This window comes from Rhipicephalus sanguineus, chromosome 11 (genome assembly GCF_013339695.2).
Source record: "Rhipicephalus sanguineus isolate Rsan-2018 chromosome 11, BIME_Rsan_1.4, whole genome shotgun sequence".
Classification (NCBI taxonomy): domain Eukaryota; kingdom Metazoa; phylum Arthropoda; class Arachnida; order Ixodida; family Ixodidae; genus Rhipicephalus; species Rhipicephalus sanguineus.
In genome coordinates, this window is record NC_051186.1 from 18,625,812 (window position 1) to 18,652,223 (window position 26,412).

The 26,412-nt window shown below is 45.2% G+C and overlaps 1 long non-coding RNA gene across 1 annotated transcript in view; it reads left to right on the forward strand.

The window, feature by feature from the left end:
- Positions 1-7,540: 7,540 nt before the first annotated feature.
- LOC119373507 (uncharacterized) overlaps positions 7,541-26,412 on the forward strand; it is a 30,869-nt gene continuing 11,997 nt past the window's right edge. The window contains exon 1 of the long non-coding RNA XR_005179879.1: positions 7,541-7,599. This is a non-coding gene — a long non-coding RNA (uncharacterized LOC119373507). The remainder of the gene's footprint in view (positions 7,600-26,412) is intronic.

Genomic DNA, 26,412 nt, shown 5'->3' on the forward strand with positions numbered 1-26,412 from the left:
ATTTATAGTTATGGCGCTTGCTCGCGCAAGGGGAACTGCGTCCTCTTACACGAGATAACTTTCTAACATATATCGTGGTTGTGGTGGTTTGCATTATCGCGGGCACCCATTTAAATTCTTTTGAGGGGTGTTTGGTAGTGATGTGCTTCGTCCTTCGTCGGACGACGATGCCTACCGTGGACGTTGAAAGTTCAAGCCACAGTCGCACGAAATTACCGTGTTCGTCATGCTCGACGTACTACAAGGTGCCCATGTTTCCCTTAAAGCGCCCCTCACCAGGCCACATATTAAATTTTAGTTTGACGCTAGAAGTTGCTGTGTGCCCAATGAAGAGCATTATGCCGCACGAATTGTTCAAATCGGTTCATTATGAGGTGAGAAAAAGAGCAATTTGTAGCGGCGCGAAACCATGATACGAGGAGGCGAGCTGCAAACCCTTGCCACTAGCCCCGTGTGGCTTTCGCAAGCCGAATCCCTTCCGTGCCCTATTCGGCAGTGGAGCCGCAAGATCACATGACGCATACGTATGAACACGTCATGCGCATGCATGGTCAGGTGCATGAGCATGAAATTGCCGTTTGACATTGCTCATCACATTGTAACATTGGCCGTTTCAAACTACCCTACAATGCCTACTGTAAGTACAGTTGCGCAGCCCCAATACGCCATGATTCTTCCTTTTGCGAATCAGCGAACGGCCCACTACGCCTCCGTTAGGCAACAGGCGAACCTACCCAGCTGCTCATTTTGTTGATGCTTGTGCTGATAATGATGATTCAATAGGTCGGAGCGCTTTGTGGGCCTTTAAAATAGCCACTCGCTGCGCCATTCACATGTTTTGATGCCTTGCGCGATTCTACCCATCTGCCACGCAATTTTACATGCGTTAAGAAGACTCCTCCCACTAGAAGACATTCATAAAGCGTTTTCTTTTTTCGAAGCTGTTTCAAGCAATGGTATAGATTTGTAGTATGACACTTGTTTGCCACGAAGAAGACCAGGGTTCGATTCTTACTGGAACCAATTATTTTCATTATACATTTTATTAGCACTTTTCTTGATCTTTTTTGTCACGGACAACGCTGATTTTTTGCTGACAAACAGCAATGCCGACTTCAACACTGACATCGACGCCAACGCCGACAGCGGAATTTCTGCGAAACGAGCTCTTTAACGCTATCGCGTTAAACGCCTTAGACTGTAGACAGGCTTACGTTGGCGCAGTTACCTCAGGGATACTTATGGCCACTCCAGTGAGGATTCTTTATCCCACCACATCAGCAAATATGCCGCAAAAAGCTTATTTTTTAGCTGGGCTGAAACTAAACTGCTTTGATGTGTTTACCTTGATAAGAAATTCGTAGTTGTCCTCCCCGCTTTTCCATCTCATACAAACTCACAGCAACCAAAACCATCACGTGATAAGCACATACATGTTCTTCAGTCTAAAACAGCTTTGAAAACACTCTACGACACTCGGCATGCATTCACTTTTAAATTTCTTGTCATGACACGTACTCTCATAGGTCTCAGCATCTGTCCTATTGTTTGCTATTCTCCTGGTATGCTACCGAGCCTCCTGAGCGAGCATATGAATAAGATATTGGTCGGGGCAAGAAAAGAGGTCAGAAGTAGGGCTCCGTGCTTTCGCAGTTTATTTTTCTTGAAACTCGCAGGGTGTTTTTCGGAGTTTATTTTTCGTAAATCACCTCCGAAATTCGGAGTTTAATTTTGCATTATTGTTAATACTCCAATATCTTAGAAGAAATGATATGTGAACACGAAAACATCAAAACACACGGAGCGTATCTTAGGTGTCTGTATGCTTTGAACGCAAAAACACATATACACACAAGCATCAATAGCTCACTACAAAATATCTACGTGTTCGCGTATTACAGCTTTAAAGCTTCTTTTAATAGACGCAAGCACACTTTACGAAGTCCGTATATTCAATGTCGTCTGGCACGTCCCAGTGCCGCCAGAGGACTGTGTATGAAGATGTCTCACGCTCTCGGGGGCCCTGCACATACGTTACCGTCTCTCGCTCTGTGCACGACTAGCCCATTGTCAAATATGTGATGGGTGCTGTCAAGAGATACTGTTGACGTGATATCAACTTTATATCGGCCAATCCAGCCGATGTATCAATGACTGCTTTGAAAATGGCCGTTCGAATAAGCACGGAACAGCGTCATATTTGCCGCTAGAATCGAAGTTGATCGGATAAATCTGAATTGTCAAAAGTTTTACCGGCGAGTGTGTATCGGATTTTTTCAAATTTTTCCGAAAACATGGAGCCCTAGTTGAGGTTACATCAAATTGCGTTGTGCTCACATAGCTCTTAAGCACATTGAGTATTTAACAGAATCCCAATCGCCCAAATGTCAGTTCTTCACATAGCTCTACCTGAAAAATGTAGGAGCACAAAAATGAAACTGCAAATGAAAATAGTATAATAATGTTGATAAAACAGAATGCACAGGTTGCGAAAATTTACATAAAATGCATAATTTATTAGGGAGACTCTACATGGCAGAAAATTACCTCTTTAGGCTTTTTTTACAACCTTTATTCTCGCGAAGCCAATACAGATCTGTTGTGATCGTGTATTACTTGAGTGTGAAGGGTTTACGTGAATCTGAAACAGTCGCTTTAGTTACAGAATGATACTGGAAAGTTTATTAGCTATTCTTCACTGTACACGACCCTGTCAAGAGATAACTCAGTGTGCTGAGGAAAAAACTATCAATTTCCTTTCCAAAATTTAAAAACCCTAATCTACTATATGAAAAAGCCATTCTCTATAAGCGTTCGTTTCCGCGTGACCTTGAGCAACAATGGAGCAAGCGAGCGTGCCCTGTTGCAAGCTGTATGACGTCAGATTCATGTCATGTTGACCCCATGGAAATCTTAGAAATGCGCGTTGCTGAACTCGGCGCTAAACAAAGCAATCCACGCGCCGCCATCATGCCGTTCAATTGTTTAAGACTTTTGCGAAAATGCGCACCACGCCATCAATTTTTTAGGCTGGCCAGATCTTCTTCTTTTTAAGCAACGTTTTTCTTTCCTTTAAACACTGCTTCAATTTGTTACCGCTTCCTCGCCCGATCTACAGTTGCAATGGGAAAATATTAGCACAAGTGACGTCTGCCCGGAGCCACAAAAATTGCGACACGCGGCGCTTTTGTTCACGAGGGTGCCGATAGAAAGATTTGCAAGCACATTCCATTTCCAAAACAGGGGTCGTTGATGCACCGGTGAAAATCAGCCCATGTTGCTGTTGGCCCATCAGAAAGCCCATATCATAAAGAAACGCTTGTACATTGCTCATCGGCAGATGTGGCTTCGCATATAATTTCTGTTGTTTTTTTTTTCCTGGAGTTGCGAGCAACCGTATGTTTATCGCTATTGCCCCGAAAAAGTTGTTTGTTGGTGTGCTTTTCGCCGGCCACCCATGCTTTAGAAAATGGAATGTGCTTGGCACTGTCGATATCGGCGTGCGCGGGAATAACAGTGCCGCCTGTGACAATCTTGGCGCTATGGGCACCTGTGATTTGTGCGAATTTTTTCCCGTTGCGGCTATACTTCCGGAGAAATATTGGCAACTCGGGCAAGAGGGTGCATGGTGTCGGCTTTATCGCCAAGAAATCACTTTCACTATAAAAAAAAAAGAGTATATATCACTGTTGTCAGTGAGTCCTGACTTGCTACGGATATGACACTTAAAAGATATTCGTTACTCTCTTTTGGGTCTGACGGTCCTCCGACGGTAGTATAATAATCTCTAAAGCGAGTTCAAGTGTCTCTAAAAAGAGAACCATGCTTCGCACGTCTAGGCTCGCAAAAATAGTCAAAGAACTTTTTTATTGAGACTGTTGGGTCACAGGATGTACGCCTGAATCAATATTGTAATCATCACTGTCGCATTAGAAAATTCTTTTTGAAACTTCAGTAGAAATATCAAGTCAACGACAACGAGGTATGGGCAGAAGGCTATGTGTAGGCCAATTCCGCAAAATTGAAGTGCCATTCTTGTTTTGGGGAAATGGAGCGCTTTATTGAATAAGAAATTGTTGGCGCTTAAATTTTGCTTTTGTACATTGAAAATTTTCTACACAACCTCCGGCCTCGTGAGCCGGACACGTAAGCGCCTCAGTTGACGCAACCGCGCTCGTGTCATGCGCTACTGTTCACTACTGGCCGCTAGCGAATTTTGTTCCTTACAGAGTTTAATCTTGCGTTGGATCTGTGTCTTTCTTCCTTAATAGAAAACGATGAATGCGTATTTATGTAACAGAAGATCGAATGTAGATGTTCGTTGAACATCAACCTGAACAATTCTGATGCTCCATCACTAGTGGCACACTGTAGAGCAGGGGTCTCAAACTCACCTCAGCTAGGGGGCCGCAGTTACGAATTATTCTCCCGCGAGGGCCGGGATAGTAAAAAAGACAGGAGCGCGGGGCGAGGGGCGTATCAAAACGACACCTAACGTTGCCATTTGAAAAAGGGCATTTCCCATATCTTAAGTATGGTCGCCATCCAGGAAAGGACGTTTGCGTGATGATTCAAGAAACACATCGATAATGATCACTTGAATGGCTGAAATCAGAACGCCGATGGTGAAAGACTTTTCTGCCACGGTTACTTTTTTGGCTTATGGTGACCGCTCGGACGTGCCTCACGAAAGAAATGCTTGAGTCGCGGCTGTGTAGCTCATGAACATACTTATTAAGAGAAAAATTTGGGGAGGGGCGAAGCATGTCGGCAAGGTTGTTTCAGCTCCGCTAACGTGAAACCTGTGGAGGGCAATGATACAGCGGAAACATTAGACACAAGACCTACAGTCCGCTTTTAGTTAACGTGCACGCTGCGAATATTTATTGTTCAACCACGTCGAAGAGAAATCTCCCAGCGGCACTACATTGCAGGTCAACATCGAGTGCCTATATATACGGGCTGGCCGGTGAACGGTTGTGCAGCGCGAGCAGTTGGTTTTTTCAAGAAACTCGCTAGCATACGCTGCCTGCGTAGGCGTTGTCTCTCGCGGGTGAGGGCACGTTCTCGTTCCTCGCGAGATGGTAGTTCAGCGTTCATCGCAGAAATAGCGTTTCCATTGTCAACCCGTGCCGTTCGCTCTCTCTCGCCACACGACGAGCGCTGAGGCGGTGGCGCCCTCTCTTGCGCTCAAGCAAATGGACAGGACATGACGATGCAGGCAAGCAAATGGTCAGGGCGACGCACGCGGCGACAGCAGACGATGATGCACCGCCGACAAGCGGGGAGCCTAAGGTGCTTCACCCCTAAAAACATGGTTAATCCCTCCTTCATAGGAATCGGTATAATACAAAAGTAGAACGTGTGCCTACAGAAGTAGTTGAATGTTTACTGTTCATTGATAGGAGAGAGCTTGCTCTCAACGGCTATTGATGTTTGGCAGCTGCAGCACCGTTTAACGGGGATGTACCCTCGTTGAGGCTTGGCGGCACATCTCTATCCCAACGACTAACACCCATAATCAAATATAAGACAAAAATTTTGGTAACTGTGGCAGTTAACGTTGAGAGCTTTATCAGAGAAAGCAGTGTGACAGCCAGAAGAGCGTCGGGTAAGGTCGCCAACCCGCAGCAAGTTGAGCAGCAAACAGAACATAACAGCCGGACTAGAGGGAAACACAACGCTCGTCGTGTCTCCCCTCTAGCCCGGCCGCGATTTTTCTCGGGGATAGCGTAACCGGGGAACGCGGTGGTACAGAGGCAGGCGCGCATCCCAGAGCTATTGTTCATTTGGATGGATGCTATGAGCGAGGTCAAGGCTTGGGCCAAGGTCGCCATCTCGTGGTGTGTTAAGGCATTCACAAAATTACATTTATCCTACTCTAAACGCGCCGAATGGGGCGGACACGTAGCAGCGACGCGTTGCAAGAGCTAATCGCGAATGCCACTGCCATGATGCCTGTCATTTTGCCTATCTCAGACGGCGACACCACTCCGCCGACCAAGAGCACTGTGAGAGGAAAGTGTGAAATATAAAGCCAGCGTTTGGGAAGGCTCCGGGGTGAGTAATGGTGGCGCAGTTGATAGCATGCCCGGCATCTGTTGTCACGGGCCGTGAGGTCATGGGTTCGACTCCCGTTGATGGAACTTTTTCTTTCAGCTATTATTTGCCATCCCATCGTGTGCATTTTTTCAACGCCATTTCCGTGACCGAAATACGTCGCTGAAGTCTTGGTGGACCCCGGCATTAAACGCTTTCATGTTAAAACATTATCGCCAATTTTATTAGAAATGAAAGGTAAAAATCAATGATGACTGTATGTTTGCCACTCCGACTTCTGCCAGCTGTTATCGATTCGTGGGTGGTTACCATAGAAAATGCAGCGCAATCACATGTGAAATAGATAACTTCCAGCATCCTAATCAGACTCAAGCAGCCTGTAGTCTGAAAATAAAGCAGCAGCTTGGTTATATTTCTTTCCACAATTGTATCAAAACTTCAATTTCAACAGGAGTTGGGCTGCCAGAAAGTGGGCGTATCATACTTTTGCGCAGAAATATGTTGAGCCTTCAGAAGGCGTTATATAATCAAACCCGAAATGCGTGTTTGAAAACACCAAGGAACAGGCAACTCAATTCGTTACGGCTGATACTTTACTAATAACCAATCTCTTCTATACTGGCAGATTTTTACGCGTATTCTATGTTTTTGTTACGCAACAGCACTTTGTACACCAATGTAGTTATGTCAAACTATAACCTATTATCAAGCAAGTGCTAAAACTACCCATAGAAAAGCTATAAAATCCAAAGACCTCGCTCGTTGTTCGCCATATCAGAAGTGCTTCGAACAATACGCTCGAAGGGCAACAGTAGTCTTCCACGGTTATTTATTCGGGAAAGAAACAAGAACACCAAGTGTCACCCGCCCTTAGTCGCAAGCTTTTTTCCCCTAATAACGAAAGCCTCAATAATAAGTAATGTGATCAGATAGATAAAAACTCACAGGTTCGCTTATGCATTCACCCAAGACGACTCGAAGGCGAAAGCCAGCTTTTTCTTTTCAGTTGATGTAATGATCCTCCCGCGCCCCTCTCATAAAGCATTCTGCACCTAATGTGATTTTTCACTGCTTCCATGACCCGAGACATTGCGACCTTTTTGCAGCACAGGTAGCCTTGCACTGCCTCCGTGATCGGCCTGCCTTTGACGAAGCGACACGTCAATTGGTGACGTCATAATGGCATCATAGTGGCGTAACAGATTTGGGGGATGCGCCACATTGTGATGACGTCATATACATCAATACATTTGTTGCCGTAAATGCGATCAAAAATTTCAAACATAGTTTCTCTCCCGTTATTCGCTGAATATTGGGGGACTCATTAAAATAAACTTTGTGGATTCTAAACAAATGTAACCGCGATTGTAACAAATCTAACACCGCAAAAACAATGCAATACATAATTTGCTTACTGCGTCCATGGCAGAGTGCTGCAAACAGAATTGGGACAAACGCTGTTGCTCCTATGGTCATTCTGATGCTGCTCACTAGGGTAAACAGGACTGCCGTGCGTTTTGTATGCTTTCCTGCCCTGAGGTAAGTTAGTATCCATATTTATTTTATTGTGAATAACATTCCCGCTGCAGTTCCGTCTTTAAAATATGTTAGTGGCATGGCATACTTTCTGTTTTTTTTTTCATTGTGCCTAACAAAACAATTCAAGTGTCTTTTTTTTTCGGGTACGTATGACTTCGTAATTTCTATAGCGGAATAGAGACCCCGTTTTTCAAAATAGGTAGCCCTCACGCTATCTGCATAAAGAAAAATAGGAGATCATGTGCTCGATTTCGCCAGCAATTTCAAGCTTAAATTTAGTACAACAATGACATTCACTGTGAAAACTGGACAGTATGGAAAAAATATCGTGTGGCTTCTCCTTTTCGCTTCATATTTCCTGCCCTTACCTTACCCTCTAATGCAAAGTAGCTGGCCACACAATCAGCCTTGTCGCCCTCTCTGCCCTCGCTTTTTTGTTTTCTTCCGGTTTCTTTCTTTTTCTCCCCTATCTCTAAGCAATCACATTGTCGTGTTTTTCGTATTCGCATTACTGTTTTTTTCTTACGTTTCTTACTTTTGTGCTTTTTCTCTATCTTATCTATTGTTCCCTCTATCCCACACCTCACGTCTAGGATCTCTAAGCGAGTGCGTCCATGGTGATACCCCCTGCCTTGCCCATCCGTTTCTTTCAGCCTCTGAGTCTACATTTGGGAACATCTCAAATCATGTTGAAACTCGTCTTGAATGCGTAATTTGATCATATTTCTGAAATGGGAATCATTAAATGTCTCGTGCGAACGTGAACTTGGAGGAAAAGCTGGTGTTACTGAAAAGAAAGCAAAAAGTATCACGTGATCGTGGGAGTTGCACGTTGATTTCGTCTATGCGGAATTTGCGTCAGAGAAAAATATAAGTGGCGTTCCTTTCTCGCGCGGCTCGAGGCTTGCGTGGTGCGCATTCACTTTGCTTTTGCAGAGTTTGCGTGAATAAAAGTAAATATAAAGCGCCGTTAGCGTTCTACACGGCAAAGTAGCCTTACCGGATGGCTTTCCCTTTCGAGACGTCTTAGGCAAATGCAAACAATAGGTTTCTCAATATTACTTAGGCCACTTGGTTTGCCAATAACTTTAACAGTATACTGCATAAACATAACACCCACCACTGAGAATGACATCTTTTTTCGGCTCTGAGGTTATCAAATGCTTACTCAAATCTCTTAAACCACCATCGCTGAATGCGTTTAACCATGCATACCGGGTTATATTTTGTATAGTTAATGGCCCCATTAAGTGGTTCGTTTGTTCATGCGTTTCTTATTTCGTACTAGTTTTGTCGACATTATGACAGTTTCCTATGTACAGCGTTTTGTGCGTTTATCGTTTAAAGAATGTGTTTTCTAATTCTTCTGTGGTACCCTCTCCATTGCGTGCAACTATTTTTAACCGAGTGTCTCGCGGCATTCATTAGAGTTTTGCCTTCGTCTGCATACTAGGTGTAATTATCTCTTCTATGTAGAATTTATCAGAGTACATTGAACTGAACAGTACTGAGTTACTGTCGCAAGGCTATTCATCAATGTCTTCGTCAATGATTATGAGAGATGCCGTAGTTGAGGGCTCCCCTAACTTCGACCACCTGGGGTTGTTTAACGTGCACCTAAATCAAAGCAAGGTATCTAATTTTATCTCACAGCAAGCAAAGTAGGGCCACTTACTTGGTGATTTACCCCACGATCTCGCGCTCGAGTTTTGCGACAGCCTATCGGCGCCACTAAGTCCGACGCCCTATAACACGTTGACGAAGGCAATCCTTGAGGGCATGGCAATTTCAGAGCGAAGGCGGTTGCAAATGCTTCTATGGCCAACGGAGCTCGGAGACCGCCGTCCATCACATCTTCTCAGGCAGATACAAGCCCTTCTAGGCGTTCGATCCTTATCTTTTGACGACGTCCAACTAAAGGAGCTGTTCATTCAGCGTTTGCCACCCATGGATCAGATGGTCTTGACAACAGCGTCGGAGCTGAAGCTGACCTCTTTGGCCGGCCTTGCCGACAAGGTATACAATAGCACCATAGCATACAAGTTCCGAGAGTCGCACATCTACCACGCTTGCAGCGACGTTGCCTCCCAGTCGGTCGTCAACCCCGAGTACTTCTTTGTCAATGCAGGATGACGTTACTGACCTTCGCGTCGACATTCAGCGGCTCACGGGTCTCGTAGCGAGCAACCTCATCACAACGGCTGACGAAGCTTCAGTGAGACACTTCAACATGAACAACGCTTAAGCTGATCTCGACCTAATTCGCTAGCTAGTTTCCGCCATTCGTCTCCAGCGAGACATTCTTCGGAGTCCTCGCCGCCCTGTTGGTTCCACCGACGTCTTAGAGAGTATGCGCGGCGTTGCACACGACCATGTGGCTGGACGGGAAACGGCATCGGAAACCACTAACGGCGACGAGTGACTCCCGCCTGTCTCCCAGTCCCCTGTTTTTTGTTCAAGACTCCATCTGCGGACTTCGGTTTCTGGTAGACACAGTAGCGGAAGTGAGCGTACTACCCGCTCGTAGCATAGACAAAAACTGTGGGCCAATCATGCAGTTACAATCTGGGAACGGCAGCAAAATAGACGTATACTTACGCAGGTCCGTCACGCTTAATATTGAACTTAGAGGAACATTCGAGGGGATTTTTCTAGTATCTTCTGTCACTTAGCAATACTTGGTGCCGATTTTCGTGCGCACTACGGCCTCCTAGTCGAAATGCCAAAGAAACAGATATTAGATTCCACTACTGGATCAAAAGTTTCTGGCGTGGTTTCCTCCATCGAGTCATTCGTTTTCACGATAGGGCACACTATTCCAGAGCCCCACTTGACGAGTTTCTATCCCTTACCATTGCACCTGACTACACTAAACCTGTACGCCATAAGGTCGAACATCACATCATCACTCGAGGGCCACCGTGCCATGCATAACCTCGTCGGCTGGCACCAGAGAAATTAACCATATCCAAAAACGAATTCGAACATATGCTGCACATTGGTATTTCTCGTCCCTAAAGCAGTGTATGGTCGTCACCTCTACATATGTTCCCCCCAAAAAAGCGGTGATTGGCATCCATGTAGAGACTATCGTGCTCTGAACGCAGCCACATTCCTGATAGATACCCCTGCCGTACATTCAGGATTTTACGGCCAGTCTTCACAGAGCGAAAATATATTCCAAGATTGATCTGGCAAAGGCATATCATCAGATTCCCATGGCTGCGGAAGATATTCCCAAAACCGCCATCACAACTCCCTTTAGATTGTTTGAATTTCTGCGAATGCCATTTGGCCTCAAGAATGCTGCACAGACATTCCAACGATTTCTTGACGTAGTCATCCGTGGGTTACCATTAGTGTTCGCTTACATTGATGACATCCTGGTAGCTAGTTGGTCAAAAGAACTTCATCGCGAACACCTCCGTTTGCTTTTTAATCGACTTCAGGAGCATGGTGTTGTGATTAATTCGGAGAAGTGCCAATTCGGTGTGACATCTCTGGAGTTTCTCGGACATATTGTAAACAGCGATGGCATCGAGCCCCTTCCTGCCAAAGTTTAAGCCATTGTAAATTACCCTCGTCTAAACTCAGTCCGAGAACTGCGACGTTTTCTCGGTTAAGCAAATTTCTACAACCTTTTCATCCCTTCTTGTGCCAGAACGCTTAAACCACTCAAAGACCTGCTGGTTCACGCGAAACCAGCCGCATCAACACCAGCCTGGACATACGCCACAGAACAAGCATTCTCTGGCATAAAGGACAAACTGGCTGATGTAATACTCTTAACACATCCGAAGCACGATGCCCCCACCAGTCTTATGGTGGATGCTTCTGGTGTCGCAGTTGGAGAAGTTCTTCAGCAGTTCATGAACGGGTATTGGAAACCCCTTGGATTTTTCTCCAAGAAGCTTTCCAGACCCGAGACGCGCTACAGTGTTTTTGGCCGCGAACGTCTTGCATGATTACCTCGTCGTGAAGCACTTTCGCTACTTTCTCGAAGGACCTCGTTTCACCTTGTTCACCGACCATATACCACTGACTTGTGCGATGAATTTTGGAGGAACGAACTACTCGCCTAGAGAGGACAGACAGTTGGCTTACCTTGCTGAGTTTGTAATGCTGGTTGAGCACGTCAAGGGCGAGATGAATACTCCGTAGGCTTTCCAGCCGCTTTGGCAAATGGCACATTGAGCTTCGTCCTGACGCTCGTTATTGTCCACCGTATTAGCTTGTTCCATGATGTCGGACTCAACGTTTTCTCCCTAAGGCATCGAAGACGTCTTCCACAAGCGCAATTGCAGCGTCTCCTGCACCCTTGGCCGCGTCCTCGGCCTGGGCTGCGTCCATGGTGTGTTCGTCTTCCTCATCGTCAATGGTCAATCGGACCATTAGACACCAGCGAACTCGAAGTGCCTGGTAAGCTCTCCATATGCCCACAACTACTCAGTTGACACGAAGATTCTTGGCTCAATCCATGGCTCAATCCATGGCTCGTAATCTTTGGCTCAAAGAAACAAAAATAAAAATGAAGCCTAGGCAGCTACTCGCTGCTTGCTTCCTATGAAATTGATTCCCACAGGAAGTGTACTTTGATGACTTTTCATAGGACACAGAAAAAATGCTTTTTTTGTACAGCTTCACTGATGACGAAGGTGCACTTTATAGCATATTGGGGTGCGTTGTTCTCTAATATAGATTATCTTGCTTTAAAAATCGCTAGCGCTGAATGTGAACTTTGTAATAGCAGAAAGTTTGAAGCGTGTTCGTCGAATTATTAATTAAAACAAACGGTGAGAAAGATACCTTGCATTTAACATACCAGGTCGTAATTTTTCACAAGCATTATGAAATGTCAGGGAGTACGCTCAGCTGTTCTGTCGATGCCTCTCTGGACATGTCCATGCCCCTGGACATGCCTCTGAATGGCGATGAACGCGCTAATGCGGTTGCTCGAGAGCTCACAAACCGAGCGACATCGGAAGAGCTGTCGAACCCAGACGACGCACCAAGAAGACATATAAACTACACTGAAAGGCTACAACATTCCATACCAAACCATGCGTACTTCCCACCACCACACAAATTCTACATAGAAGAGATAATTACACTTCGTATGCAGACGAAGGCAAAAAACTCTAATGAATGCCGCGAGACACTCGGTTTAAAATAGTTGCACGCAATAGAGAGGGTACCACAGAAGAATTAGAAAACACATTCTTTAAACGATAAACGCACAAAACGCTGTACATAGGAAACTGTCATAATGTCGACAAAACTAGTACGAAATAAGAAACGCATGAACAAACAACGAACCACTTAATGGGGCCATTAACTATACAAAATATAACCCGTTATGCATGGTTAAACGCATTCAGCGATGGTGATTTAAGAGATTTGAGTAAGTATTTGATAACCTCAAAGTCATGTATGAAGAAACACTAGGACACATGGCATAAAAGTTACCTCAATTCACGCTTACGTTTATTTTATGACCAAAGACGAAAAAAAAGAGTTTAAATACTCATTACCCGGAAAAGAATCGCTCTGTATTTAGGGTCTGAACATCAGTTACAAGAAATCAAATTTCCCACAGTGATAAACTGGTTACTAAGGATGTTTCCTATAAAACATTGTAATAGAACTATCATTACGCATTGTTATAGAAACAACTTCGCGCAAGTGATTTTGTTCGTCATAATCATGTTTCGGAACCAAAGAACCAGTAAATCTAAGAAAAAGTCGTTAGTTTGTTCACCTAAGACTAAAAAATAATCATATCCACTGGCGCAAAATTTGCGGAAATTTTGAAGGCGTTATTAAAGTGATGAAAAAAACTGAGCATTTATTCTCCAGAATATTCCGAAAGACTAGATAACTAACGTGCATTCGTTATTAAATCAAGCATAAGAAGTAGAATACAGGGGAGCATCCAAATACCTTTTTTTTCTAAACTCTTGGCACAATGCCCATTCATGAGGATAAATCAAATCTTTTTTTAATTCCTTGGTAGCATTTAATAGATCGGCTTTCTCAACTGCCGAAAATGAAAGCTCTAAGATATTACTGAGTTCGCCTTCCCAAAGTTAGTCTGCGAGCATTACGAAGTGGAGTTCTTAGAGTGAAGCAATCTTCAGAGTTCTTACAGCCAAGCAGACTGTGTGCCAGTCTCATCGGCGTTCGCTAAAACAAGTCTCCGGAGCAGGGAGAAGGAAGCAGCTTTGTGCGAAGGCGAAGGAGAGGATTTCATGTGATCAACCGCAGAGAGGAGGCGTAACTGGCGGGAGAGTGAATGAACAAATAAATACTACACTATAAACTTGCCGAGGCTTCAACCCGAGCATTCACGGTCCGAACACCAGTGCCATAATCACTAGGCTATACACCCACCTTGCACAACGCAAATTTATGAGAAACATATTAATCCGAGAGGAGAGTGGCACGTGGGAAACTCGCCCATCTCCACTCGCAGCGAATCATGCGCGCTTCTGCGGGGGTCACTCGCTCTGATGTTATCATATTTATTGAGCGGGCGTGGTGCACCCAAGACGCCGAGCGCCAGCGACGAGACGACGGGGGCAATGCTCCTGGTGGTTTTGGCGGTCCCAGCACAAGCTTAGGAGGAACGACGCCTATCACGAGCCACCTAGGGAGTGTGTAAAATACATAGATAAAACGATCTCGAAACTTAGGAGGAACATTTAATGCTTGACGATTAGGGAGACAGGTTCGCTGTCGAACAGTTTTCACGAAGCACTAATTGCTGGATTTTTTATACATTGCAGATATCACGCGCTTTATTACGTTTATTGGGTTCGAAGGGGTAAAAATTATTAGCTGTGGCCGCAGTACAACCTATGAAACAGTGAGAAAAAACACAGTGACAAGCCGGTAGGGAGGGTTGCTTCTTTACAACTCTTTAAATTAGTTACCAAGAAGAAAACAATCATCCTAAACAGTTTCTATTCGTTCGATGGAAAGCGTTTCTCGATATTTATTATTAAAATCAAGACCAAACTGTCCATCCCTATGCTTTTTTGGTCTAAATACGTGATGTCTGACGTTTCAAATATTTTTACCTACATGAACCATATTAGATAAATGTAAACTTTCACATCTGTCTAGGTTGACAATTTTTTTAATTGAAATTTAATTAGGAGTGACCGTGGGTCGTGTTGTACAGGTCAGTTGAGAGTACGTGCATATAATTTTTTTTAAATTAAGGACGTACTGTCGGTAGTAGAAAATGCCAGGCACAACTAAGACAAGTTCATTGCAATTTCTGATCTCTTAACTTGCGACTCAGAAGAGGTATGTTTGCTTCTTGTGAAGCATTATTTATTGACACAACTTAGCATGTTCCTTTGAAAAAAAAAAAACTGGAGGTGCTATAAATATCCCCTGACGTAAGGTCAAGTGAAACATTTTTTTTTGAAAGATGTAAAAGCACCACGTTCTTTTTCTAAAATTGCGCAACTCCAGTTGAGGCGAAAAGAGGCAGTTATTAAGGCGAAAGCCTTTGCGGCTTATCGGGGAAACATACGGTGCACAGCGTGAGGCAGAGGCGACTGCCGGCATCGATTGACGGTCGCATGGATACAAATTACACGAACAGTAATATGTGGCGTTTTCTTTTCTAAAAGAGCCAAGTCCACTTTAACTGAAACTGAGCAAAACGCAGTTTTTTTGTTACTGACAATATGGTCGGGCCTGCACTAACAATTTTTTACCGGTGTGTTCATGTCACCGAAATATCTCAAATCCATATTGCAGCCCACTATAGTCGTTATTCAAGAGTAAATGAAATTGAGTTATAGATTGGGACATTTCATTTGGGCTTAAATTATCTCGTAAAACAAGTCTAAATCGCAGCTAATGAAGAATATAGCAATACTTTGTGACAAAATGAATACTAAGCGGCAGAAATAAGTAGGAAAGTCGGCCTCTTGCTTTTTCTATTCGTGTTTTGCCCTACAACATCACGTCTTTCAGTAGGTACCAACTCACCCATTAAACATTCGCGAGGCCTGCGCCGCGAGAGAGAGTGAGAGAGAAACATTTATTTGTGCAAGATGAAGAGCTCTTCCTCGTAGAATGCAGCCCCTAGTTCAGGGCCCCATTTGCACGCTCCGCTCCACGTTCCCGCTGGATAAGCCGACGCTGTTCCTGCGGATCTGAGCTGCTCCGAACACACAGCACAGTCACAGCAAAAGCTGGAAGAGGGGCCTTTCTAGAGGTTGTTAGAAACTCTTTTGGGGCAAAAAATACCAGTACACTTCGAAGGTACCCACTGCGCCGCAAATTATAACCTTTGTGAAGTAACAAAGCACTCACAAAGTCATAAATCGTGATTTTGGTGAAGTAGAGAAGCACCCACCATATCATTATTCGTCATTCTGCAGAGAAGCGTGGCACCCGCTACACACCTGAAAGGCATTATGTGCACTTTGTGATTTGGCTGATCACCATGAAAAATTATGGCTAGGTTGGACGCGTGGGTTGGACGCGTTCAATGACCCACCCGTGCGTAATTCGCATTTTGTGATGCCTGGTTGTTGTGTTACTTTTCTACCATGCTATATTACATATCTTCACGCAATTCCTTGCACGACATGGTTCCTGCATAGAGTCTTTTTGCAAAGGAATTTCGAGATTTCGCGTCGCTCTGTGGTGGAATACTCGACTGCCACGCATAGAGCCCGGCTTCAAATCTCAACCGACCCTGCATTTTTTCTTTCATTTCTAGAGCAAACGCTGTTATGAGATGACAACAACAGCCGCTTTTGGCGCCGCAGTTTCCGCCACCACCGCCGCCAGTGTCAGTAACCGCTAGCGCGCGAAATAAAAAAAAAGCTATATGAGAAAAAAAAATATCCAAGACGTAACGAAAATCGAACCCGGGACCTCAGCGTGGCAGTGCAGTATTCTACCAGAGAGCCAGGCCGGTGCTTTTACAGCGAAAGCTGTTATGAGATCACCACACGGGCCGTTTTTGGCGCCGTAGTTGTCCGCAGCCGCCGGTGTCCGTAACTATTATCACGCGAAATAAGAAAAAAAAAACTAAATACGAACAAATATCCAGGATGGAACGAGCTTCGTTCCTGGGCCCTCAGCGGGGGAGCCCAGTATTCTACCTCAGAGCTATACCGGTGCTCGAAACTTCGTTGCAAGAAGACCCAATACAGGCTTCATATCAGGAAGGAACCACATTAGCTTTTTTAATGTAGTGTGGTAGAAGAGTAAAATAACAACCAGGCGTCACACAACGCGAATCCTGTAACCAGGCGTTACACAATGCGAATTACGTAACGAGTGGGTTGTTGAATGCTTCGAACCCATTACAAAGGGCTCTGCTATAACACTTCATCGTCGACAACCACAGCATCAACAAAGTGCACGTAATGTCTTGCAGCCGTTTAGCGGGTACCATGGTCCTCCGCAGAATGACGAAAAAGTGCGGTGGCTGCTTCCCTACTTCACGAAAATTATGATTTATGGCGTAGTGGGTACCTTGAAAGTGTACTTGTATTAGTAGCCCAAAGAGAGTTTACAATGGTCTCTAGAAACGCCGCTCTTCCAGCTTTCGCTGTGACTGTGCTGCGCTTTCGGCGCGGGACTGGCATTTTATTTTTTTTTATTTTGCGCGATAGCGGCTACGGAGACCGGCGGCGGCAGCGGTGGACACCTAGGGAGCCAGAATCGGCTCTTGTTGTGATCTCATTACAGCTTTCCCTGTAATCACAATTTGAAATGCACTCACAGCGGCAAGAGAGTGCTAGCAACTCTCTTTGCGAGAGTAAACGCTTGTCCAATATTTCACTCCTTTTTCAGCAGTGCTCGCAAGTCTCTGCTGCACAGAGTAGCCACATTCTCTCGACAGAGTTCTGGTACTCTGGCTGAACGAGAGTGAACAAGCTTCCTCGCCACAGCAAGTCACGTTTCTGTAATGGACTACATACACTCTCGACTGGAATTACGCTACTCCCTCGCAGAGTTTTACAGTGCTGGTTGAGCTAGAGTGCATGAACTCCCTCCAAGAGTAGAATCACTCTTGCTGCTTGGACTAACATCTAAAAAAAGGGGCAAAAAAAAGAAAGCTCTCGAGCGGTTTCTGCAATGTAACAGTGACCCTTGCTGGAATGCCTTAAGCTTACCTCACACATACACATGTAGGCGCAGGCTCCGGCCGCTGTGGACACGGTGACGCCGCGTATGCTTGAACGGGTCGTAGAGTGCCTCGCTGAGCGCGGTGCATGGCAGCCTACAAAGTCGAAGTTGGCAGCGCCATCTCTTGGGCTGCTTGCGAAACAGAACCTATAGGCACGCAGCCTTGCCCTCACGCTGACCTGAAGGAACCGCACGCTTACTTTTGGTCAAGTGGGGCTTGAAACGTCATCCACGGCTCATTTACATGTGCATCACGCTTAAATGTACAGTTTAGCGTGACATTAAGCATGGTATTTTTTTAGAGTGTCGGTCAGCTTCTTTGAAATCTTCCTGCCTTCTGCCGAAATTCATTCGGGGTCAATTATAAGAGAACAACCTTTCTTCCTGCCACGCCTGTGTGCACCGTATTTACACTGAACTTTGCCCGGCGCCGGGACCATGGAGCCCGCTCAGGGAGAAAGTTCGTGTTCTGGTGTTAGATTCGAGAGGCGCGCTCTCGGGCGTGGCTTCGCATTCACACTGTCTGTCGACGTCTTCTCTTGGCGCGCCTTCACTTGGCCTTTAATTATTAAACGAAGTCCATTTGAATATGTACGGGCATGGCACACTCAAGAGGAACTGTGTAGTAACCACCTTCATGCAGGCGAAATGCATCACCCGCGTCAATGTTAGCGCATATAGGGCCACTACAAATGTCATCTTAGGGTTATCAGTGATTTCACTGGGAAGTATGGATACCCGCTTTCCCGAAGTTGAATCCACCCGAACCACAGAATAGCAGCAGCACCTGAATGCACACAAAAGGGCTTGAAGGACTATAGCCTAAGGCGTATTTCATCTCTTGTGCATGCCCACTTTGGACGCGTTTCCTTGAGCAGCTTCGTAGAGGTCATACCTCGCTGAAGCACACAATTGGAAATATAAACAGCCATGGCCACTTCATTTACAATCCACGCGTTAATTTCAACACGCTGTCCCGTATAGGTAGACCACGTTTATTTAGAAAGTACCTACGTTTTTTAGAAAGCAATATGCGACCACCGTGGCCAGAACCCACATTGTTTGAACGGTTCATTAGGGATCACGTTTTGATATTTGCCCGAAATTAAAAGCGGCGCATTCGCAACAAAGCCCCACCGTCGCCACTTGTAAAAATAGGCGGTTACACGACATTTCACCCGCAAATAAGCACGAATCTTTGGTTGCGCATAGCGCCAGAGTATTCGCTCAGCTCTGCTACTCACTTTTCCAATATATTGAAAGCAGTGGTTCATTAGAAGATCAAAAAAATTAAACTGCTAGTGCAGATGCTTCTTCCGTAGACTGATTTTGTCTAATTGTCAAGACAAGGAAACTGATCTGCTCCGAGCGCCTCCATCTTTTAGGCGGAGCGATACCCCTTCTGAAAGAAATATAGGTAAAACAAATCACAGGCGAACATCGTAACTACATGTCTGGTGTGGCAATTAGCACATGAATAAGGAAATTGCTAAGTTTCCGTAACTTCACAGCTGAAACTGTATTGCAATTAAGCAATTTTCTCAGCAAGCGGTCTTTTATAGGAGCGTCAGTAGGCCAAGATTTCAGCGCAAAAATGAGGACACTAGGTATTTTCATTTTTAAAGGCTGTTTTATTTGCTGCGAATGCAGCAGCAAAATATCTTTCCAGCTGCTCGGTTCACTTCCTCCCGTTCGGGCGGCTTCATTTCACAACGCTGCCATTGTTCCGCTGTCCCTGGCGCGGCGCGCTGTGTTGCTCGTTGGCGTTCTTTGCGGCTAACCCTGCGTAATTAGTGAAATGTAATGAAAAGAATAGCTACGTTCCGATATTGTCAACTTTTTTTCAACAGGAGCGAAAAGCAGGCGCGTTAGTCTCATGGTGCAATACTTCACTCCAAGATGGCGTCACTGCTCCTGCCAGGCCTGATGTCTCTGCAAGAACCTTATGCTAACCAAGGGCGCCGTGAGAGGGAGAAGGGGTCAGTCATAAAAGGCGCTTTGTGCATGTGCATGTCCATGTGCATGTGCATGCGCATGTGGTATGGTAGCGCAGCTGGTAGAGCGGCCGGCACATATTGTCCGGAACCGAGTGGTTGGGTATTCGACTCCCAGGTCATCGGTGACAATCAAAGATTCTCTTCTTCTTTTTTTCAATGCTCATCTTTTGACGTGTATATTACCGAAGTAATTTCCACTGTATTGATGTTAGTGAAGTCTTTGTGGACCTCAAAACAGGGAGCTTTCGTGTTAAAATGTTACCTTGGCGGAGTACAAAATAAACGAGAGACGTGCCAACAAACAGTTGAATATATCGAAGGCTATTGTGAGCACGGAAAACTCGATCTATCTCTGTGAAATACATACGTCGGCATGAAACGATGATGCATGGACGTGTTTACACACTGACAAAACTTACTGAAAAAACAACCAGGACTCGAGAGTATTCGAATCGTGTCTTTTCTTACATAGAGGCACAGTGCAGCTAACGGTCGTATTTAGGAACAGCGGCAAACAACTCCCGGTAGCCTCGGAAAAGGAGCACAAACAAAACAATGAAGCTATGGCTGTATGGAAGCTTCGTCGGCGTGATGTTTGCTGCATTTCACGTCCTAGGTAAGCGCCTGAGCTGTGCAGCTTTGGCTATACATTTGCGTAGATACGACACATGGCAACTACGTGGCAATACATGTTATATGAACCACTCGTCTTCAGTTTGATTGCAGGACTCATATGTTTCCCAATCTTTTCGGATTTCCAAATGTGTTTCCCATTCCCAAATTTTCCACCTGACTGAGATAGAAGCTTTTGTCATGCTTTCAGATTTCCCAACTATTAATGACACTTTGCGAGACTGCCTATATCTTCTACACATGATGCTATAGGAAGCTCTAGGGCAGAGTTCTGAGATGATACCGAGTTAACAAGCAGATAATCATCACAAAGAAGGCCAAAAAAAGCGGTGCGACTTTCGTGAAGAAGCCCAAAAAAAGCGGAAATTTAATTCATTTTCCCATTATCAAATATTTTAATTTGATTAGAACACGTAACCTAAATACGTAGGGGAGTTGAAAAAATCTGTTTCATAATTTTGCACAGCGGCATTATGCGCATCTATGAAAGAAAGTACATAATTACTTTTGAACATTGTCTCCAGTAGTCTACATTCCGTTGCATGTACTTTTGCCAGTGTATGGTTAACTTCACTTGATGATTGCCCCAACGTATTCTTGACTTCAGGTAGCCAGCCGGTCTAAGAACTGGCTAACCTCCCTGTCTTTCCGCTTGTTTCTGACTTCAACACTCAACTACTCAAAGACAACGACGAACACGCTACTAGGGAGCGTTATGATTACTAAAATAACCATATTTGCTGGACAAATGCAAATAAGCCCAAAAAAACGCGACAAGCGACAGGAAAATTCGACAACTGACCCGGCGAAAAAAGAAGCGCAAATCCGTGTATTATAAGCGCAACTGGCAACTCTGCTTTAGGGTCAAATTTGCACGCCGCGACAAATTTGCACGCCAGAGACCACCTCGTCAAGACACACATTGACGTCGAAGCAATCACGACATATATAAGACGTCTTGCTCGGACTTCTCGCCGCCACATAGCCTCTTCACCAGCAGACGAACCACGCACCTCTTTTTGTCAAACGATAAACGCGTATCGCGAGCCTTTACCAACTTGCTCCACGTCCGCTACGTGACCTTAGATTCCTCCGTGGTGCCTGACTCAGCCTAACATCAGCCTGACAATACCTGGCATCGAGAAGGAACAAGATATGTCGTCACCGGCTCTTAAACAGCTCACTTTACTCCTGCTACGTGAGAAATGCGAATGATGTATACACCAATGGGTCCATTTTGCTTAACAGCTACCGTAGCTGTCGAGATACCTATAAAAGCCCAATAATCAAATTCGAGACATCCAACTTTACGACATCCACGGCAGCAGAGCTCGCAGCGCTTCGTGTCGCATTACATTACATTAGTGATGAACAGGCAGATGTTCAGTGACTCAAAGGCGGCGCTGCAGTCTCGCCTGTCACCCTTACTCCGCAGCACGCACGAACAACTGGTATTTGAGATCGCAGAAGACCAGCACGGTTTAACTTAGAAAGAACATGAAATAACTATGGATTCCATGTCCCTCTGGGATTATCGACAACGAACGGGTTGTTCAAGCTGCCCGTCCTGCCTACGCATAAAACAATGACATACTAATACCGCTCTCTAAAACTGACACTGCATGGAAGCTCCTCATGCTTGCTCGCCAATGCACCACATCGCAATCAAATGAGCGGTACTTCAAAGACGCATGGCTCTATTGCCGAGACCCAACTCCCAGTTTTCGAATCCCACCAGTACTTCGCCATAGTGAAGGTATACCCTTCCGTGTAGCTTATGGTTGGGTGCCATGTGACTAGGTGAACGTTCAACCAGGATCCGGAAACTCTCAAGTTCTAGAAACCGCCGCAGAGGGCGAAAAAATGCACTGCCGCGCGTACCGGCTTCAAACACTGGGAGTGGGTAACCTAAGCTAACCTCCTCGTTAGGATTGCAATGGACAGCCGCCATTCGCACTACTGCTGCTTTCATGTAGGGGCGCCTAACTGGGGCCAAATTTCAATTAAAAAATATTCTTCAGATAACCGAAGCCTACTTCTAATAAATCAAATTGATGTTTGTAGCCAAGTGGTATTGCCTTGCGATGTACCGAGTCATCAATGTTTTATAACAGTTTTTGCTCCAGCTGACTTGTAGTCGTCAGCAGCCTATCGACACCATTATGTTCATTTCATAATATAGGCGGCCAACAGCAGGTAACATTCGCGGTGCGTTCGGATGGATTTCACGCTTGTTTCGTTCCGCTGTAATTGTTTCGAGCTACTGCCGGCGGGCACATTAGCTTTCGTTCTGTTTCTTTTGACTCGTTAAAATGCGTTCGCGAAGCGCATTCCGCTGGCTTCGGGGGGACGAATTGCATTACATTACATTAGTGCTGAACAGGCACAAAAATGGACGATGTTTAGTGACTCTAAGGCAGCACTGCAGTCTCTTCTGTCGCCCTTACTCCACGGCCCGCACGAGCCACTGATATTTGAGATTGCATTTGAAGCTTTCGTCGGACGAAAAGCCGTTTCAAGCCCGAGAATAAATGGACCGGTGAGTAAAAACAAATCCCCTCATTTTCTTACCAGTGACTTTCTGTGGGTGTCACACGGAGGAGACGCACTGCGATATTAAATTTTTCAACGTGTGATACTGTGTCGCCGAGAAAACTTGCGTTTCTTGCGGCGTGGTTTCACGTGGCAGTGGGTTGCTGAGTCAAAAGAAGTGCATTCCGGAAGTTTATCGTTTGGTTACACAAAGCAGGCCGCTGTAATGAAGGAAGGCAAATACATCACTAACGCCTCGCATGTATCTTCGTAACTAGCCCGTATATCAGTGCAAAAAACATAAAAGTTATAGTCTGCCGCAGTCGCATTTGAGAAGCAAGGTTTAGGGGTCTCATTTCTCCACGTTGTCAGTTGAGGTTATTTTTACTACACATTTAGTGCAACAAAAGTTCCACATATCTTTGCGTGTACGTTTACTTAGTGTGATAAAGAAACCGTCACTATAATCAGAAAGTCTTGTATTTTTTTCCTGCCATAGCCTCCTGGCCTGACAAAGAAACAGCTATAAGCAATCGGGAGGCACCTGTTACATGACACGCATTGTAAGGAAGCTAGCCCAAGTGATCCAACATGCATTATAAGGTACATTTACATATATGTATAACAAACAGCTGTTTACTTTTTCACTATGTTTATATGTTTACTTTTGCAAATTTCGTAATCATTGATTACGCTTATCAATATCTAGTGATGTCATTACTTCTTTTCAGGGACTGTCACGCAACCACAGGACGACTACCCCCGAATGTTCACTCTACAAGTGCAGTAAAGATGTGACCATCTGCTGCAACTGGTAATCTTCAAGCTCACGCTTGCAATGCTGTATTTGTGAATGATTTACCAGTCATCTCACAGAGGGGTTAGAATCGTCCACAAGCATTAGCTGTCTACTGTGCCATACAGTCTATACTGCTATCCACCTCGTGCGCTGCTGCTTTGAGCTGTACTGCTGGCGCCACCAACGGCGAACGGTGGCGAAAGGTGGATGCGCGCGGCTCATAGAAGCCGTGGGCAAAGCGCACGTTACTCGCCATTTTTTATTAATTTTTCGTTCTGGTTTGGCATTTGCACTGCTGACGATGCTCCACTAGACAACCATGTCGTCTGTTACGTCGATTGTTCATATTATTTGTTTTAAAATGACAGGCCCGTTTTTTTATGCGTGCACGCGATGCACTGCGTACGTTTCTTACGTGCGTGCGTCCAAGTTGTTTGCGTGATCTGTTAACACAGAAGAAATAAAAACTGTTGCAATACAAAACAGCATTCTTGTTTTATTGAACACCTCAAACAGTACAACAACAATGAATATTACGGCTGTATGCCTGCTTAAGAAACGCACAAAGGACACGTGTTTTTATCATCGCCGAACACTCGTAGCACTCAACTAGGCCAAAAAACCTAAATCTAACTTGCTGAACGTTTTAACAGCCGTCACACAGCTGCATAATAATACGTGAATGTACTTTAGCAAATGACCAACAAAAATTCACACAGCGTTTCTTTTTTTTGTTCACACACCGTTTTTACATATGAGAAATTTCTAACTGCAATGTAATCACATATTTCTTAATATCTAATCACTTTCTCCATTGAAGCCACAATCATCTAACACATGCGCTTTAAATTGAGTATGGCATTACTCAAAGTTATATAGAAATGCGCAGGCGCGGCATTACTCAGATTTATTTAGATAATGCGCACGCATGTAGTATGTATCTCGTATGCTAGATTCTCCTGTGGCACGTGCAACTCAACATAAAATGCGATTCTAGAAGTAATGTTCGTGGAGTAGCGAGCATGTAGAAGGGCAACTACTTACAGCTTCACTCACCTTTGCAAACGCGGTATTCCAATTGCAATTCAATATTAACCGACGCAACAACGATAACAACACACTTGTTGCACACAGTCGTATCAGGTTCACGCGCGAGGCCAAGCGTGGTATTTTAAGTGTAGCACAATCGTGCGCGTACAGTACGCTATAATATTCTGGCACAATGTCATCAAGCTTGCAGTCACTTCAGCGGTTCCCACGATGTAGCACCAGTTGACCTCCTCACGTCATCAAACTGCTGCGACGCCGAGAACTACACACAGAGCTGACTTAGAAAAACGCGGTCTTACAGGAGGCCATCTTGTCCACCAACCAACGGACAAAAGTACACAACTGAGGCGTCTGAAACATTGCCGTTGATGAGGCGGTAGCTGAACGAAATCAGGGCTCATCGTCCGACGTGTGGCCACCGCCTTAACACAATATTAACGTTGCAACGTTCAAGGAAGACGCGACGAAAGCGACGAGCCGAGCCGGTCTAGTCGGGTGGGCTCGTCGTCTTACTCTTCTACTTAACTTTTCTTAATTTAGAGCCTAGAACATTGTTACAACATACAACGAACCGAGTCTCACTGTTCGACCACCAAGTGGTTACGGCCCAGACAAAAGTTGCATCGTACGGAGTCTTACTGATCGATCAGTTAAGTGATTACAGCCTAGACTGAAGGGAAACGAATTCCGTCCAGTCTTTAGTACCTTGCGGTAAACAAAGAAAAGGGAAGGTGGCCACTGGTGGTCCGCCTCAACATTCCCTTATCCAATCCGTTTACCCTCAGATTAAGCCACTCCCTACTGGGCTGTCCCTAATCTCGACAGCAGTGTCTTTACAGCGTAGACAGGCGTTTTGGCACTCTTTCCCATCATGGCTCTCCATGTCGTTATATCACGCTTTCAGGGATTCTCGCGGTCCAAATACATCTGTATTGTAGCCCTGGTGCATTCACGCCATTCTCCCACGCTCATCGAGTTGAACCCACGGCGCTGGTCGTTAAACGTTTCGTGAAACAAAAGGCGTTTGCGTGTCCTTGCCTCCCTTGCATTCGGACCTTGCATTGCTGCGAAAGCACATGTCGGTCGTTGAAGTGCCCCCTCGAGTGACAGCGGAGAGCAGGAGATGTGTGCCCGCCTCATCTTCCCACGCGTTCGGGCCGCTCTTCCCCAAGCCAGCCTCTGAGAAGGGTACATCGCTTAACCGCAACCCCTGAGGGCCAGCGGGGCAGACAAGCTGCTCAGAGGAAGCCGTTGGCTTTCCATTGATAATTGCACAGTCAAAGACTGTGCAGAGAGAGTTCCGAGAAAGAAGCTTTGTACAACGTACAGTGCCGCGCCGTCCCTTCTGCACGATCGACTTATGAGCGGCAAAACATAACAAATATCATACGCAATATTCGTTAATGTATTCCTCCGGGGTCGAGCAATGCTTCAATATTGCTTGCTAAATCACAGAAATACAAATGTAATGTTTTTTAGACTGCTATAAAAGTACAGCTAACACTGGAACCACAGACGTTAATCTGATATGACGCCTGTATCGTAGGAGTATATATGTACAGTTCATTGCTTTCCTGTAAAATTAGGTAGCCACCACCACAATCACTTTGCACCAAGATTACGCCTTCATAGGCC